Source organism: Halichoerus grypus, chromosome 10, assembly GCF_964656455.1.
Source record: "Halichoerus grypus chromosome 10, mHalGry1.hap1.1, whole genome shotgun sequence".
Lineage (NCBI taxonomy): Eukaryota > Metazoa > Chordata > Mammalia > Carnivora > Phocidae > Halichoerus > Halichoerus grypus.
The window spans coordinates 8834646-8849227 of record NC_135721.1 but is presented as its reverse complement, the minus strand read 5'-3'; the positions used below and the strand labels follow the sequence as shown (position 1 = coordinate 8849227).

The window sequence follows — 14582 nt, the reverse complement described above, 5'->3', positions numbered from 1 at the left end:
TTTAAATGCAGAAATTGAGATTTGGAGAAGTTCAACGACATGCCCAAGGTCACACAGAGCTGAACTTGTCTAATTTCATTGTGCTCCAGCTGCTTCTCTACGGATCTGGGTCTGTGCTGTGCTATGAAGTCAGGACACGGCTTCAGTAAAATGTTCTTAGCCATAATGTCAATCATGGGTTGAATTATGACCTCAGTTCTGAATTGTAAAGAGCTGCTCAGAGCAAGCTGTGAGCTCAGACTGAAATTTCACCCTGGACCACAGCCAAGGTTAGGTTCTATGCTTCGAATAAGCTGAAAGACCTGCAGCTCAATTTCCAGGGACCTCAGTTTCCCCAGTGGAAAATGAGATTGGACTTCACCAACTGGTCTCTGGGTTAGAGGGGCCCTTAGAGGCTATGCAATTCAACACCTGCATTTGGAGTGGGTGAGACTGTCCCAAGGAGGAGGCATGCCCTGAACAAGGTCACCTAGTGGGTCAAAGGCAGGGCTGGCACTCCCAGCCTGGCACCTTCTCCCGGAGTGCATGCCTCCCTCTATGGAATGTGTGAATTACTCTGCCTTGGCTTCAAAGCATTAACGTAATGGGAAGACAATGAAAGCTTGGACAGGGCTTCCAGCTGACTCCTCGAAGGAACTTTCCCTAGCCTGGCATGATGCTGGCCCCTCCTCACACCAGGCAGTGAGCTGAACGGTGAGTCCCAAAATGATGTGCCCACATGCTCACTCCAGGACCAGTGCATCACACGTCATATGGGAGAAGTGCGAGTGTTACTTGATATGGCAGAAGATACGATTAAGTTTACCATCTTGAGCAGAGGAGCTCATCCTGTATTATCATGGTGGGTCCTAAATGCAATCACATCTCCTTGGGCGCGTGGGTGGCTCAGTCGGTTGGGCGTCTGCCTTCAGCTCAGGTCATGATCCTAAGATCCTGGGATGGAGCCCTGCATCAGGCTCCCTGCTCGGTGGGGAGTCTGCTTCTCTGCCCCTCCCCTGGCTTGTGCTTTCTCTCTCTCTCTCTCTCTCTCTCGTTCACTCTCTCTCATAAATAAATACAATCTTAAAAAAATTTTTTTAAAAATTAAAAAAAAAATCTCCTTGTAAGAGAGAAGCAGAGGGAGTTTTGAGACAGAATTGAGGAGGCCGACAATAGAGGCGGAGATCAGAGTGCTGGGGCCCTAAGCCAAGGAATGCTGGAACCACCAGAAGCTGGAAGTCATAAGGAGTGGATCCTGCTCCCCAGAACCCCCAGGGGGAACCTGGCCCTGCATACATACATCCTGACTTCAGTGTTGGCTCAGTGAGACCAATCTCAGACTCCTGGGCTCCAGAACCATGAGAGAACACATGTCTGTCTTACTAAGCCATGAAGTTTGTGGTGATCTGTCACAAAGCCCCAGGAAACCAATAACCCCTTAACAGCTAACTTTCTTCCATCTTCACGGCCCCTTGCCCTGCCCCCTGTGCCTTGGCCTGGTGGCCTCAGGGCCCCTGCGTGCAGCCTGCTCCCCTGCCTCAACCTCAGACCTCCCGGCCGTGTCCACCTCCTGCTCTCCTGCTTGCCACTCATCCTTCCCATCCCTCCCGTCCCCAGAACCTCCCTTCCCATAAGCCGCTCCCCAGGGCCTCATCCCATCTGCTGGAGACAACAATGGACCCGGAGCCTCCTCCGGCAGCACCACAAATCTTCATTAGGATCGTAACCATCATCAGCGTGCCGGAACCGCCGTGGGCTGTTAGCACGCCTTGGTGGCAGTGTGATGGATGACAGCCCCGCTGCTGTCCCAGCTGCCACCGCCTGGTGCTGAGTGTCGTGAGTGAAAGCGCGTGTGAGAGAGCTGCTTGCAACGGGGAGGAGGGCGGGGGTTGGCAGGGTGGGGGTCTGCTGCCCCCTTTTGTGCCGTCAGCAGCGCTATCCCTGGGTACTGGGACGAGCGGCCCCTGGTTAGCGAAGTCCCCTCTGTCCGCACAAACCAGGCCAGGGGAGACCCGGGCAGCCTTACCAGGAACACTTAGGGCACCCACTGAAACTGGAAACTGGGATAAATGGCAAATAAGTACGTCTTGTGCCCTCTCTGGTACATATTTATACTAAAAAGTCTTCATTTTGTATCTGAAATTCAAATGTAACTGGGTGTCCTGTATTTTTATTTGCTAAATCTGGTCACCCTCAACCTGGCCTGGGTGCCCAACGGGTGGCACTAGACAGTCCCTCTGTGCGCCACGTCACAGCCTGCCTGTGAAAGGGGCATCTGTCCAGGCTGCTGGGAGCTGCCCTTGGACAGAAGCCAAGGAGTCTGTGGCATTTGGAGTCCTTACCAGAATGCCAGGAGCCTCAGGCCGGCACACCCAGCTCCCGAAGCTCAGGCAGAGGGAAAGAGCTAACCTGCTCCAGGAGCGGCCGCGGAAAGCGAGAGACCACCAGAGGCCACGGAGGTGGCTGGGAGAAGCTGCATGACATGCGTGCAGTTCACTGACTGCCACCAGCACGTGCTGGGCAGGGCGCTGCCCATGCAGAGCCGAGAGGAGCACAGCCTCTGTCCGGAGGGAGGCGAGGAGGCTACGGAATTTTCCATCCTCACTGCCCTGGACTCCGTCTCCGCCACTGGCGTGTCTCGTCTGCATCTCCTCCCAACCCTGAAATCAGCTGCTAAGTCCTGACCATCCCTCACCTGCGGCGTCCCCCCATGGCCATCAGCACGGCTGCAACTCTACTGCTCTTTGCTCTATGTCCTCACTCTCTCCACCTTGGACCAGTGCTCTCTATAAATCTGCTCTGTTTCAAGTCACATGTCACCACACCACCGCCCTTCTGGCTCTGAGACAGCGCAGACTAGCTGGACGCCGAAGCTCAAACCCACTGGCGCAGCACTTAGAGACCCCCTAGGTGAGTGTGCCCACCAGCCCACACTGAGAACCTGATGCTGCAGGCACGTGGGATGACAAGCTGTTTCTGGAAAGCGACCTGTCTGGATTCCTTCCTTCTGCTCCTCTTTGGAATCTGGGACTCAGCAAACTAAGAAGGGAAAAGCTTTGGCTAAACCTTCCTCAACGAACTTAGCCCGGCGTGGCCAAGGAGGGTTCTCTATGACCCACCAGGGATGTTCCTCGACCCCCTCCCCGATGACTAAGTTTCTATGGCTTTGGTCCTTCCTGGGGAAGCTGGTGTTGGTCAAGGTAGAGCCCCCAGGACACCTGCCCTTTTCAGGGAGCCCTCTCCCCTCAGCCGGAGACACACATCATTCCGACACGGCCCAAGATGACACAGTTAGGAAGAGATAGAGCTGAGTTTCAGAGCTAAGCAGTCCAACCTCAGAGCTTCCTCCTTCCTCCTTCATCTTCTCTGCTGTACAGAGCCTCTGCTGGTTCTCACCAGGGGACATCTGTGGACAAAGGAGGACCAGGGAGAGGAATTCACACTTTTTCTTATGGCTATGGTTATACATCTCCCTCCCTCCCCCGCAGTCTCTGTAATTACACCGCAGCTCTGCACACCCCACTTCCTCCCAGCGTTCCTTCAACACCTTCGTCTTCCTGCCTATATTAAGGTAAGCTAACTGCTGTCAGTCACAAGTCCCAAATCTCTGTGGCTTAACACAGCAGAACTTCCCCATCTGCCGGCCATGCGTTTGTCCTTCCCTTCAGTTGCTCTTTTTTTTATTTTTATTTTTTCAATTGCCCTTCATCTCAAGAGGACTCATGGATGAACTTCCCCCACACTGATCCTGCATCAGACTCTACTTCCCCGTTCCCCAAACTCCACGCACACATCACTTCTGCTCACACTGCATAGGCACACACACAGGTTGGTGACAAAGAGCCTGGAGACTAGGGTCTTGCAGAGTGTACCAGGAGCCGGACGGCACTGTGCTCGTTAGCACTAGGAGTGTCCACAATGGGCATGCTCCCCCTGACCCAACGCTTCGGCCCAAAGTGGATCACTGGGGGAGTACGAGCCTATGACAGTGAAGGGGGGATGTGTTTGGGGCGCCTGGGTGGCTCAGTCGGTTAAGCTTCTGACTCTTGATTTCAGTTCAGGTCATGATCTCAGGATCATGGGATCGAGCCTGGCGTGGAGCTGCTTGGGATTCTCTCTCCCTCTCCCTCTACCCCTCCCCTGTTCATGCTCTCTCTCGCTCTCTCTCTATAAAAAATTAATTAATTAATTAAATCAATTAATTAATTAAAGGGGGGAGGTTTTTGACCCTGAGACATGGTTCCAAAGTGCTGGACTTGGAATTGGGACATGCAGTGGGAGCCCCAGGCCTTCTACTTTCTAGCATCAGTAAAATGTTACTTTTCTTCCTCCTGCAAACTCTATTTCCCAAGTCTATAACATGTGGCCCCAAATGTTGCAATATAGAGAGCAGTTTTGAGGATTAACAAGAGAAACAGTGCGAAATCGATGACCCCCAGGCCTGGAATGGAAAAATCCGTCTCTCGATACTTAGCGGGTCCAAGTCTGCCTGCTGGCCTTGGCTTGATCCGTGTAAACACACTCACCGCTTTGACGATAAACCTGCGGGCGGGGGCGCTCAGACATCACATCCTATCAAGAGCTGACCAAATAGAAATGAATTAGCAAGCTGGAGAATTCAATATTATCACTGTTTGATTTTCTCTTTAACAAAACTTTGAAGATGTTTTCCTTTGGTATTAAACCACTTGATCTCAACTCGGTCTTCAGTGACCTCAACCGCCCTGGAGTTCTGCGGTTTGCATGAGTTGGACCAGGATCTGTTGCCGGGTTCTGGCATTTAGTCGAGATGGGCCTTTGAAGGCAGGAAAGAGCCTTGGCTGGCTGGAGCTTCAGGCGTGCCCCAGAGCACCACGCTTGTGGAAAGAGGCTCGCTGGGCAGAACAGCTTGGCAGGAGTTAGGGACTGTTTCCTTCTTGCCTCATGACCTGAAACCAAACCAGCATAAACCAACAATGTAATCAGAGCATTGAGAGGCTCTCAGAACTGAATCCAATCTATTCAATACTCAGGGAGGAATGCTGGGGTATCAGAGGGGTCCATGTAAATTCTATTAGCCACTCAGCCGAGGCCCCTGAGCCCAGACCCAGGACCCAGGACGGGACCCCAGGGGGGATGATGCAGCTATGTCCACAGCAGTGAAGATCTCAGGTTCTGGAGAGCACCAGCATTTACCTTCTGGGGTGCTACTTGTTAGCTGTGTGGATGGGAACATGTGGGCTACCTAACCCCTCTGTGAGTGAGTACTCCCATCTCTAAAGTAGAGAGCAAAATAGTACATGCATCATCATGTTAACGTGAAGATTTGTTGAAAGAAATCCAGGAAGCTCTTTAAAGGGGCACCTGGGTGGCTCAGTCAGTTAAGCGTCTGCCTTCGGCTCAGGTCATGATCCTAGGGTCCTGGGATCGAGTCCCACATCGGGGTCCTTGCTCAGCAGGGAGCCTGCTTCTCCCTCTCCCTCTGCCCCTCTCCCCTGCTCATGCTCTCTCTCTTTCTCTCTCTCTCTCAAATAAATAAATGAAATCTTAAAAAAAATAGTAGCTGGCATTTGGCAACTACACAATGAAGTTAGTTGTCATTATTATTATTGTTTTTATTACCATTATTATCACAAAAGGTGTCTTTGTTTGCTTACTGATGCTCTCCCTGAAGACTGACCTGCCCCAGGTCTGTGCTAGATCCCAGAGGTGGAGACACTTTCCTGCCATGGAGTTGCCCACAGTCTGCTCCGGAACAGCAGAAGTAGAGAAGATTCTGTTTTGATCCAAGTAGCTCAAGACCATGATGGCACCAATGGGAGCCCTTACCCTAACCTGTGGGCATGTGGCTGCAAAGACCAGTGGCTGCTGATGGAGGAAACACACAAGCCCCAGGGTCCCCGTGTGCAAGGGAAGGGGACGGGTAGCTCGTGAATGGGCTGCTTAGGGGAGGCTCAGTGATGACTGTGAACATGAACATGGATCACAGGTGTCTACTGCCACCCACCCTCTGAAGGTAGACAAAGAATACAACACTCTCAAAACTGGAAAACACTTCCAGGGAGGAAGTGGGCTCCTTGGAGGGCTCCAAAGAAATATCCGTTGTTTTTGAGACCAAGATTTCCCATGTACGAGCTGTACAACAATAGAAAGCCACCTAACCTCTCTAAAAGTCATTGTTTTATACATAAAATGAGAGTAATAATACTTACAGCACAGCCTGCTGTGACAATTACATTAGGCGATGTTTGGTTATTTTTTTTTTTTTTTTTTTAGCCATGGTTGGTTCCACACCACAAAGGGCGTTAAGCATTTATCAATAGGCATGGTCCAGCAGGAAAACTAAATCAACAATAAAGGGGGGAAACCAGGGATAAGAAGAAGAAACCAGCCCATATAACTGTATTCCATCTGATCCTGGACCAGAAGTGAGCGATTTTTGTTCTGAGCTTTCTAGTGGCCAAGGCAAAGAGAGAAACCTGGTCAGTTACGGGATTAGTGGTGTCCTAAAATGAAAGCAGCCCTACCCTTCACAAGTGATGCATTTGTTTTAAAACTCTTAGCTTCTACAAAAATGTCCCCAGCTGCTCTTCACTACTACTGCTACAGGACCGTTCCCATCATCATTATCATCATCGCCCATCACCAACTAACATGGGGGTTTTCAAAGTAAATGTGAACTCAATTTCATGGCCATGGTCAGAAAATTTGTAATAAAATAGTATAAAATAAAGCATAACTGAACAAAACATAAGTATAATTTGTGAAACATTTGCTTCAATTGTCACATAAATCGAGAGAGAGACTGGATTTGTTGCCACAGACTGAAGGGTGTCCCACCACACTCCTACCCAGAATTCACATGTGGGAGTCCTAATCCCCAGTGTGGGCTTTATTTGGAGATGGACCTTTAGGAGATAGTTAAGGTTAAATGAGGTCGTAAGGGCAGTGCCCTGATCTGATGGCATTAGTGTCCAATGAGAAGAGACACCAGAGAGCTTGCTTGGTTTCTCCCCACAGGACACAGCGGGAAGGCAGCTCTCTGCAAGCCAAGAAGAGAGCTCACACCAGAACCCAACCCTCCTGGCACCTTGATGCTGGACTTCCCAGCCCCCAAAATTGTGAGATCATAAATTTCTGTTACGTAAGTCCCCCCCAGATTTGGCATTTTGTTGTGACAGGCTGAGCAGTCGAAGACAGCTGTGATCTAAAGGACACTACTTAGTGGGCTCCATGTTCAAAGAAACACGGACGCTGCAAAGCAGATCAGCCCATCGCCTGACCATCTTGACTGTTCCAGTCTGTCTAGCAGTCATCCACATGGACGTCCTCCTTTACGCCAACATCGGAACACTGAAGTTCACTCCTTTCTTGGCATTGAGTCTCTCATGGTGTGAAAAATTCTTCCTTTGAGCTGAGATCTCTCACCCTGGGATTTCCATTCACCAAAACAATACCGCACATTCTGAAGCAAGTTTTTTTTTCCCCCATTCATTTATTTTGATGTTTTATTTGAATTCTCTGAAGGCCCTTCTCTGAGCAGACCTCTGGCCTAACCCCTGGAGGTAGAGAAACAGAGGTGCACAGAGCACAAATGTGGGGTCTCAAGAAAGAGCCAGGGATCTGATCCGGGGGCTCCCCAGGTGTGGACTGAGAGAACAAAGCAAAATTACATTTCAGATAGAAGCACAACCGCTGGATGTGCAAGGTGGGCGAACATCAGGATGGTCTGCTCGAAGGCAGGTCGGAACTCAGCATTGACAGAGGGGCAACTTCATGGTCAATGGTAGAAAGTAGCCCTGTATTTGGAGAAAATGAGAAGCCTTCCAGCAGATATTCTTCTCAATTACTTAGAAGAGGAAAACTCTTAAAAAGCACACAACTAACAACCCACAATTTAGGTTATTTGTTTCTGAGTCTCCTGAATTGAATTAACATAAGTCAGATTACTATGGATGGTCCATAAGGCCCTGGCAATATAGGGGAGGAAATCACAACTCACTGCCCAACTTGGACCAGGAACCCACATGAACCAATCAGCTGTGACCAGGGGCAGGGTCATGTACAAATATGGCAGCTCCTGTGGGAGCCACGTAGCCAGAGGGGGAATGCAGGACAGACAGACAACAGGTGTCCACAGGAGGGTTAGCTGAGAAGTGAAAACTTTGGATGGAAGTGGGAGTCAGAAGATGCTGGCAGGCATTCCAGCATCTAATAGACTAAACTAAGGAAGAGAGGGGCCAATCCGAAGAGATTCAAAAACCATGAGCTTTGAACTTAGACCTGAGTTTGAAACCTGCCATCTACTTGCTGTGTGAGCTTGGGTAACTTATGAACCTCTCTGATGCACAATTGTCTTAAAGACTGAAAGGGGAAAATAGTACCTAACTTTAACCTTTTCTGATTCTCAATTTTTTTTATCCATAAATAGGGAAAAAATAGTACCTAATTTGAAGGATGCTATTAAGAATTAAAAGGGAAAATATGTAAAGTGCCTGGCACATGGCTGGTCTCATCTAAATAATAGCTATTACTCTTGCTTTTCCAGGTGACACCTAAGGACATAACTAGGGCCAGAGGCTGGAAGCTACAAGGAAAACTCTTTCGGTTTAATGAGCAGTCAGCTGGAATGGCTCCAAACCTGAGAAGGCTGCCTTCTACAGAATGAGCTCCCACTTGGAAAAAGGCAGCGTGGCATAGGGAAAAGAACATGGGAATTAATTCAAAATTCGTTCAAAGGAATTAATTAATCATTGCAATCAATTAATTGCTCCCACTTACTAGCCATATCATCTGAAACAAGTAACTTGACCTCTCTAATGCTGTCTCCTTGTCTACAGAATTGATGCAATGGTCCTCTTTCTGTCTCTGACAGGGGTGCTTGGCCGAGGATATAGGGACTGGGGGAATAATGTGTTAACTGTAAAGGGTCATACCAATGTAAGAAGGAATTCCTTGTTCAAGTAAAAGCTGAATAAAAAATGACCACCTGTCAGGACTGTGACAGCAGAAAGGCCTGCCCTGTTGGAAAGGAGCTGCAAACCCCCCACAGGTCTTCCATCGCGGGAAGCCATGGACTGTTCAGTTGAGCTCACCTAGACTAGGTCAGCCCATCACCTCATTTCTTCTGCTGGCAAGATTCCTGAACCATGGTCACTTCGATTTATACACCAATTTAAATTGTTTTTCTTGTGAACAAGCCCTTATAAAGCCCCATATTTACCAACTCAAGCTCACTTTTTAAAAATTATGCAGCCCAGAATTTTGCATTTGTCACCAATCTTAATGACAGGGTTCTCAAAAGGACACTACTAAACAATTTCATGATATAACTTAAATTCAAATGCCATAAAAAGTGGGCTGCAGTAGAGTCACTTTTCCAAGATTTGAAAGCTCAGTTCTATTCTTTATTCATTATGTGATCTTGAGGGAATTTATTCTCTGAGCCTCAATTTCTACATCCATTAAATAGGTATGAAACATACTTTGAAAGTCTGTGAAGATTATCATTGTGAATTTATTAAGTTGTGCAGATTACAGACAACTTATATCACACAGCTATTATGGTGTTTAGCTCATAGTAGTGTTCAAAAACTTTCAATTAACTTTTATTAAATTATACCAAGTATATGAGAAGTGCACACATTTTAAGCATACAGCTCAGTGATACCAAAATGAACATCTACTCAGTATATCAAAATGAATGTATCTGTGTAACCAGCACCCAGATCAAAAAATAGAATATTTCCAGCACCCAGAAGTCTTCTCCATGCCCCTCTGGATGCTACCCACCCCCCAGGGTAGCCAGCATCTTGACTTCTCTCACCGTAGATCAGCTTTGCCTGTTTTTGACCTCTATGTGAGCGGAATCATACGGTATGGACTCTTTTGTGCCTAGCTTCTTTTACTCGGCATTTAATTTGTGAGATGGTATTATATGTAGGTGTATTTTATCCTCAATACATTTTACTATTATTTTTCAGTTCAGTTTGTGGGTTGTCACCATAAAACAAAATGGCTATCAGGGCAAACTTCCAAACTGCTAAACTATGATTCCACCAAATGACGGCTGCAGTTCAAAAAACCACTAGTTTGATATTTTGAATCACAGGATGATTCACTAAGCTTCCCTAGAGCATAATACATAATATGTGCACATCCTTTATAATAAATGAAATAAACCAAGCTGTCGCAACCAAAAGCTTAAATAAAAGCAGGCATGTATCAAAACCTCCATGGACTCCAAGAGGAAAGATTCAATTAGAATCAGGAGAATACACATTGCCTATGCAAATAGGTAAGCAAAGAACACTTTCTCTAAAGTCACCAACGGAGTTGTAAGGAATGGGCCAGCGTGAAACACAGTCAAAGGAAGATAGATGGAACTGGTATGGAGCCCTTAGCATGCTGCCTATTCATGGTGTGATCTTGAACAAGTTACTTCACTTCTCCGAGCCTCAATTTCTTCATCTGCAAAATTAAGATAATAGTACCTACCTCTTAAGCTTGGTTTGGAGATAAAATTCAATTATATAATTGTGTGAGATATAAAGTAGGTGCTTATATAATTAAGGAATGAGGAAAATGCCACCCCCATCCCCTGCTCCAAACCTGATTTGTAGGTTTCTAAATAAATGGTACTATGAGTTTTTGAGGGCAGAGTTTGAAACTTACTTATCTCCAGATCCCAAGTGCCTAACATGGGGGGGACTAGAAGCTCATGTTGACTTGAGCTTCGCTTATCATGAGGTAGATATGTGGTTGTACTATGTACTTGGAGGGAAGATAGCGACACTACTGTTTAGTTGTAATCCTATATGTCAGCCATTGTGCCCATCACCTTGCAGATGGTAATGGACCTGCATTGTTCTGTCATTCAGTATTGATAATAATTCTATGAAACAGATTTTATAGATGAGGAACCAAAACCTTCTAAGTTAAGGTCATGTATCAATTACCTTAGGATCAAGATTGGGATCAAATGCTGAGCTCCTTCCACTCACTGTGGTTCCTCACCGTCCCTTGCCATCTTGTCTGCCCACTAATTAGTTCAGTTCTTATTCATTCATTCATGTAATCAATCAATCAAGAAGTATATATAGAGCATCCCCCATATGCCAAACCCTCTACTCATATAAAGATAAGAAGGGACAAATGAAGTGTCTACCCTCATGAAGCTTACAACCCAGCTGAGAGAAGTTAAATAAATAAGATTCAGATGGTGGATCTCTGAAATATATAAATAGAGAAATATAATTCAGGGCAGGGCACCTGGCAGGTAGGACTTTCCTGCAGAGGTGACATCTGAGATGAGACCTGAGGAATGTCCTCTGCAGTGGGTCCAGCTGGCATTTCCTCCTGCCCTGCTAAAACATCCTCTTTCAGTTGTTGCTGAAATTGACCCATGAAATATTCTAAGCCATCCCAGGCCTCCTATGGGGAGCAGTTTTGAAAGCTAGATTTACTTACAGATCAGTAGGAACAGATCCCAGTCGGCCTCCCTGCCAAAGTCCCATCAGCGCTTACAGATGGTTTTCACAAATTGCTGCTTCCCTATCTGTCTGGTCTGGCCCTCTCCACTCAAGGGAACAAACAGTCTATGTGGATGGTGGTGGATGATTGGGAAGAACTTTCCAGGCATCTTTTATGCAGCAACAGGCCCCTTCGGTTTTCACCCCCGCAGGAGCCCTTGACTTATATTTTTTTATCTTCCTGCTCCTGTCTCCATAGGGAGAAGAACTGCCAGTGACAGAGGACCTTCTGTGTTCTAAGCACTGCACTTTACGTACTTATCTGAAAATGCCTTTAGTTGTGGGACCCTGGACATTATGTTCTTATGTTTGGTGACACAGTCTTATACATGGTCACAAAGATGGTGATTGATCTTTATAGAAGTATTTATTTGTAAAGAGTGGGAGCATTGGTCCATCACTAAAACATTTGAAGGCAACAGTCTCACCACTGAATATGTTGTGCAATGCTAGGTTGTCATAAGAGAAATGCTGGGTCCAAGGAAGAAGACGAATGTTAGCTATGAGGGAGAGCCTGAAGGTTGATGTCAGAAAGACCTGAATTCTAAACCTGCTTTACCACAGCAATGTGATTTTTAAGGAATCACTCAGTGTCCCTAAGCTTCTATTTCTCCATCTGAAAGATGAGGTTGATACCTAGAGAGATTTAAAATAGGAAGGAAAAGTATTGGTCCTAGCTATAACATTTAGTGTAAAAATGTGTTCAAAAGAGAGAGTGACAGACATGAGGCAATACTGACATTGGAAATTTACTATGATCCAAGGTCTGGCCATCCGTTTTATGACAATAACATGATTTTACAGCCCACACTAAAAGCCCACCTGTTTCTCAGGATGGAATCACACTCACCAAGCTCACTGAAGTGACTGGAATGTCAACTTTTAAAATGATAAGGAGGACTCTAATTGTAGTAGAAACCTCAAGATCACATCAGCATGACCACTGCTTACCACCCCCCCACTGGAAAGCACAGAAGAAGCCAAATTGTAATCAAGAGGTCAATGGATGGGCATGGAATCAGAACAAGAATTAGATGAGACACCTGTTTTGGGGCGCCTGGGTGGCTCAGATGGTTAAGCGTCTGCCTTCAGCTCAGGTTCATGATCCCAGGGTCCTGGGATCCATCCCTGCATCGGGCTCCCTGTTCAGCGGAGAGTCTGCTTCTCCCTCTCCTTTTACTGTTCCCCCTGCTTGTGCTCTCACTCTCTCTGTCAAATAAATAAATAAAATATTTAAAAGAAAGAAAAAAGAAAGAAAGAAAGAAGAAAGAAACACCTGTTTCAAGGCATCAGGGACAACGTGGTCATTGGTACAGAAATACTCATAACTCCTCTCCCTAGACACCACCTCTGTAGGCACTGTGAGGTTTGCCTCTATAGCTCTTCAGCTTCCCAAGGTCCTTTCCAATGGCTTCATTCTCTTTCTTGGAAATGCTAACATGTTCAACTGAGTTTCTTCAAATCTTTAGACCAACAAACATTTTTTTGTTGGAGAAGATTTTGCATTGCTTTGTTCTGATCTCCTGGTGTTGATTTTATAATTTTGCTTGCAGGAGACAATCTTCGTTCCACCCACACCTATTCACAGGGTTGCTAGGAATAGTAAATGACATAGATCTCATGTAGTACCTGGAAAATAGGTGTTTAAGAAGCTCTCTTGACGATGGTAGTGATGATGGTGGTGGTGATTTTGTGCGTTGGTCAGAACACACTTGTGTTACATCAGAATATTTCACAAAGGGAACAGCAGCAAATGTAAAGGGCAGGGGAGAGGTAAGTCAGAAATCATGGTCATTTCTTGATTCTTTCTTCAAATAGCAAATCCTAGCTCTTAACCCGGAAACTGACATGTGACCTAAGCCGTAGCCATAGAACCCCAGCCCTATAGCAACAGAGACTGAAAGACAAATGAGGCATGTGACCAAAACCAGCCAAAGCGTATCCTTTGCAAGTCCTTGTAGGGATGCTGGGCTCTTGTGTGCTAATGTTTTGGACCTTTTCAGAGTATGGGGAGAGGCCACACCCCTGTGGGCAAGACAGTATCCACTGAAGGAAGAGAAAAATCCCATTTTTCTCTTTCTAGATCACTGAGTAAGAAATAGAGTATGGAAGATGGAGCTTCTTCTTGTCCTTGAGGATTGTCCTTGGGTCTATATTAGATGGACCAAACATTCTGTGTGAAACAAAGAGTAAAGAATAGACAGCAGCCATGATGCAGCCTTGATTGGTGGTCTTAGCAGCCATAATCAGTGAGGGGTTCCAAGGGAAAGGGACATCTTCCCTCCAGTGGTGTAAACTTAAGGGCCCATCTCAGCCTCCAACCCTGAGCCCCTTCTACCCCTCACACATGCAGGCAGAATTACCCTCCACTGTCAACCCCAAAGGATTTGGTTTCATGTTATAAAGCATGTGGCTAATTCTCTTCTCCAATTGCCTCACATATAATGACACTCGGTACATTTATGCAGATTGATTTGTGGCTATGGTTTTGTCTTTCTATAGAGAATTTGGAGGCTGCAGACATGGATATTTCAGTCTAAAAGCAAATAAAACCTGTGAGCCTAGAGATGAATCTTAGTATAATCTAACTACACTGTGAAAGGCAAAGTGCTTATTTAGTAAAGAAGGATGTAATAAGGAGTGAAAATACTTTCTTAAAGTGTCCAAAGGGCCCATCATGTGGACAAAAGATCTGTTGTATTGTATGGAACCTAAAGGAGGAGAATTAGAACTGACAGATAAAAGTTACACCAAGATGGATTTTTATCTCATCTTAAGGTAAAAATGTGCAGGTCCTTATTCTTGATAATAAAGGACAAAGAATGACTCCCATGTCTTCCCACCTCACCTTTAATTCCTGCAAAAATTCTCTGATGAGAACAGATACAAATCTCAAGAGGTAGACAAGCTGAAAACTGTGTAAGGAGCAGCAAATGCACCAGCATCCCTAAGGGAGGCTCCTATCTCTTGTGCTGTTATCATGGGGCAGGTACCTGACAAGAACCTTATAGACCTCTTCTCATTTAATCTGCACAAGGACCCAAGGAGATAGGTACCCTCCTTAGCCCCACTTAAAGATGAGGAAACAGGCTT

General features: G+C 46.3%; 1 long non-coding RNA gene across 1 annotated transcript in view; it reads right to left on the bottom strand.

Annotated features, from left to right (window-relative positions):
• Positions 1 to 1933: 1933 nt before the first annotated feature.
• LOC118522071 (uncharacterized) overlaps positions 1934 to 14582 on the bottom strand; it is a 92312-nt gene continuing 79663 nt past the window's right edge. Inside the window, exons 3-4 of the long non-coding RNA XR_013441600.1 lie at positions 4506 to 4907; positions 1934 to 3385 (exon numbers count right to left, since the gene is read on the bottom strand). This is a non-coding gene — a long non-coding RNA (uncharacterized LOC118522071). The remainder of the gene's footprint in view (positions 3386 to 4505; positions 4908 to 14582) is intronic.